The sequence below is a fragment of the Mustela putorius genome, unplaced genomic scaffold (assembly GCF_011764305.1).
Source record: "Mustela putorius furo isolate JIRA1106 unplaced genomic scaffold, ASM1176430v1.1 tig00000487_pilon_pilon_pilon, whole genome shotgun sequence".
NCBI classification, from domain to species: domain Eukaryota; kingdom Metazoa; phylum Chordata; class Mammalia; order Carnivora; family Mustelidae; genus Mustela; species Mustela putorius.
In genome coordinates, this window is record NW_025421399.1 from 4,950,232 (window position 1) to 4,954,767 (window position 4,536).

At 37.5% G+C, this 4,536-nt stretch overlaps 1 pseudogene; it reads right to left on the reverse strand.

Moving 5' to 3' along the window:
- Positions 1 to 1,142: 1,142 nt before the first annotated feature.
- Positions 1,143 to 3,495, reverse strand: LOC106004646 (annotated as a pseudogene).
- Between the last annotated feature and the right edge of the window lie 1,041 nt (positions 3,496 to 4,536).

Below are 4,536 nucleotides of genomic sequence, written 5' to 3' on the forward strand. Positions count from 1 at the left end.
TGAACACCCACTATTTGCATAGATATGGATGGAGCTGGAGGAGTTTATGCTAAGTGAAATAAGTCAAGCAGAGAAAGACAATTCTCATATGGTTTCACTTATATGTGGAACAGCATGGAGGGCATTAAGAGAAGGAAGGGAAAATGAAGGGAGGGAAATCAGAGGGAGAGATTAACCGTGAAATATTATGGACTATGGGAAACAAACTGAGGGTTTCAGAGGGGAGATGGTGGGGTGAATGGGTTAGCCCAGTGATGGGTATTAAGGAGGGCACATATTATAGGGAGCACTAGGTGTTATACACAGTGAATCATGGAACACTACATCAAAAACTAAAGATGTACTATATGGTGACTAACATAACATAATAAAATTTTTAAAATAAAATAAAATATTAGCAAATGGCAAAAAATTTCCTTCCAAGTCACCGTCCCATATATAGTGCATCCTAGAAAAGAGGAACAGAACAGGTTCCACCTAGTTTCACCAGTTTCATCAAGTACTAGACCTACTCAAAGGTGGAGAGAAAGCAACTTTCAAAGTATGTTATTGAGGCTTTTACTATACTCCTTCCTAAGAGAACTGGGTGGGGAACAAGTATTGTAAACTAGATATAGGAAGTGGAATGTAGAATCAATCCATCCTCCTCCCCTTAAGGGCTGTCCAGTGATTAATGAATTTTAAAAACATGACTAAATAAAAATACCCCCCCATGTACTCTCCCTCCTACCAAAAAAAAAAAAAAAAAAGGAAACAAACCCCCCCCCCTACAACCTAGATGTTCCAGGTTATTCTCCAGGGTGAATGGAACCTGGGAGCAGCTTCAACAACCCAAATCAGTCTGTTGCAGAGTCATCACAAGCATTCCTTGCTTTTAAACAAAAATATATTTTTTGAAATGACAAAACAGAAACCAGTACTAATCATTTTTCTGACAACACACAATTACTCAGATTAACTGGTATCGAGGGGGAGGGAGACCATACCTGAGGACCTTGACTCACTGGAGTGCATGTGGTTAGGTGAAGGGCATTGGTCATTATTGCAAAAAATTTTTTTTCATTTTTCATCTTTAGTTTGATTTAACATTGCTTTTAGTACAAGGCAGACACCAGCTGTGCAGAAGGATTCTGTAGACATGTTCATAGCAGTGTACACTTGGGGCTCTTTGATTCTGGAGGCCCCAGGCAGCCAATATCGCCTGGTCAAATACATTCTTTAAGCCTTTTTGTGCTAGTGCAGGACTCTCCACATATCTGACGACCTTCAGGTCGTGGGCCAACTTATCAGCAGTCTTTGGAGTGACAGGCTTCTGTTTGTTCTTGGCAAGTTTCTCAATCATAAAAAAGAGTCATCTCTGCGATCAGTGAGGGTCCCACCCAGCAAGAAAGGAGTCTTTGGACAGTGGTGAGTTATCTCAGGTACCCTCTTTTCCTTCACATTTTCAGATGAGGATGGAGTGACCACTGAATAATGGATTAGAAATACATCTGTTGGTGAATAACTCTGTGGTCGTATGCTGTAGTAATCCTCTTGCCCTGCAGTATCGGAAAGCCCAAGAGCATATGGCTGTCCACCAACCATAACTGTAATTGCATAGTTGTCAGAAACAGGTGGTGCAGGGGTGCCTGGGTGGCTGTCGGTTAAGCCTCTGCCTTCGGCTCAGGTCATGATCTCAGAGTCCTGGGACTGAACCTCACATTGGGCTCCCTACTCAGCTGGGAGTCTGCTTCTCCCTCTGCCCCTGCTGCTCCCCCCATGCTCATGCACTTATGCTCCTGCTCTCTCTCTCTCTCTCCCAGATACATTAATAAAATCTTCAAAAACCAACAAAAACCCCAAAACCAGTCGGTACATACTCAGATGGAAATTTGTTTGTTGTGTAGAATATCAGAAGGCACATTTTACCAACAGCACCATCACCCACAACAATGCACTTTGGTTATCTGTATTGCTGAAAGAATTCTTTCTCCACTCTAAGTATTTCAAGGTTGTTGGTGACCTCAGCTTCTCTGCCAGGGTGTTGGCAGCACTGCAAAGGGTCTCCTGTGTATTTTATCTTCCGATGAACAGAAGTTTCTCTTTTTCACATATAGTTGAATTAGTCAGTCTTTTCTTTTATAGAGTGTTTGGGGGCTTGTTTAAGAAATCCTTGCATACACTAGGGTCATGAAAACTTTTCCTGTTTTATCTTCTGGAAGTTTTGTTATTTTTCTTTCACATTTAGATCAATAATCCACTCAGAATTGATTTTTCTATATGATATGGGATAAAGGACACTTTTTAATATATATATTCAGTTAGCAAACATACAGTACATCATTAGTTTTTGATGTGGTGCTCAATGATTCATTAATTGTAACACTCAGTGCTCATCACAGCATGTGCCCTCTTTAATACCAATCACCCAGCTACCCCATCCCGGCATCCCTCTCCCTTCTGTAACCCTCAGTTTGTTTCTAAATGGCTATTTAGCACCATTTACTGAAAAGATGATCCTTTCCCTACTTTAATGTAAGGCTAACATTTAACGCGCATGCGCGCGCGCGTGCACACACACACACACACACACACACACACACACACACACACACACATATATATACATATATTATGTATCTGGACTTCTTATTCTTTTTGTTCTTTGTCTTTGTTCTATTTGTTGGTTATTGCACCAGTACAATATTGTCTTAACATGGCTTTAATATGTCTTGGTATCTGAAGCATAAATCTTTTAAATTTGTTTCACTTCCTTAGGCTTCTCTTTGCTATTCTTGGTGATGTCCTTTTTACCATTAGAAATACCTGTTATTTGTGTTTTCTCTCTTTTTTTCCCTTGTCAGTCTTAGTGCAGGCATTTAGCACTTCAGTTAGTCTTCCCAAAACCCATTGGCTGCATTCATTTTATTTGAAGTTTGTTTATTATTTCAGTAATTTGTGCTTTTGTCTTTATTGTTTTTCTTCTCCTTTTGGGGCATTTAATTTGCTGTTCTTTTCTAACTTCTTGAGATAGAACCTTGGGTAATTGATCTTTTCATCTTTTTACTGTAGGCATTTAAGGTTGTAAATTTCCCTCTGAGCACACCTTTGCAAGTTTTAATATGTAATATTATTATTGTTACTCAATTCAAAATATATTCTTCCAGTGTGGGCTTTTTTATTTATTTTTTTGACACATGATTTATTTAGACAGGGATTCTTTAATTTCCAAACTTAACAGGATTTTACTAGGATCTCTTGCTATTGATTTCTATCTTAATTTCATACCCTATATTAAACAGTTGTTTGTATACATCATCTTTGTTATTTATGATAGTAAATAATAAAACTTTATAAATTATTATTCTAATAATTTTTAAATTATACAAACTTTATTTGATTGTGAAATATTTCTTTATAACCATCATTATGGGAACATCTCTTTAACCAGTGTTAAAGAAATACTGTTCATTCTCTGTGTCTGCAATTGACCACTTGTTGTTTAGCAGGTAACATTATGCCTTTTTCTCTTTAATAATTTGAAATTATGATATTTTAAAAATGGTATCTTTTTCTACTTCTTTTGTTTTGAAGGAGAAGCTGACTTCAGTGAGCTGGATAATGTCCTGCAAAAAATGGGTATAAAGCCCTCACCTAAAGGACACTTGCAGCCAGAGAAGTTACTTCCAGTTAATGGTAGGCATTTCACTTTTTTTTTCTTTTTTTAAAATTTAATTTAATTTAATTTTTTTTTTTAGTGTTTCCAAATTCATTATTTATGCAGCACACCCAGTGCTCCATGCAATACATGCCCTCCTTAATACCCACCAGACTCACCCAACCCCCCACTGCCCTCCTCTCCAAAACCCTCCCCTCCAGAACCCTCCCCCTCCAAAACCCTCAGTTTGTTTCTCCAAGTCCACAGTCTCTCATGGTTTGTCTCCCCCATCCATGTTGATACAAAAGTTGGGTATTCATCCTTTCTGATGGAGGCATAATACTCCATTGTATATATCCATTGTATATATGGATGTATACAATGTATATGGGCCGTATCTTCTTTATCCATTCATCCGTTGAAGGGCATCTTGGTTCTTTTCACAGTTTGGAGACGGTGGCCATTGCTGCCATGAACATTGGGGTACAGATGGCCCTTCTTTTCACTACATCTGTATCTTTGGAGTAAATATCCAGGAGTGCAATTGCAGGGTCATAGGGTAGCTCTATTTTTAATTTCTTGAGGAATCTCCACACTGTTTTCCAAAGTGGTTACACCAACTTGTATTAATGGTGGGCATTTCAAATATCAGAATAGTCTTTACAAGAGTTCATATTGCCTTCAAGAGATCAAGGCAGTTTTTCAGCATTGCAAATATCATGTAGAATCTTCAGAGAATTAGGATTATATTTTTAAAAATTTTTTTAATTATTTAGTACTCTGTTCATTTTAGATCATTTATAAGTCAGCATTTTAAAATATCCATAATTTTAAAGATGATTATTTTTAATATATAGGAATATATAAATTGCCATTTAAAACATGTAAATCAACAGTCT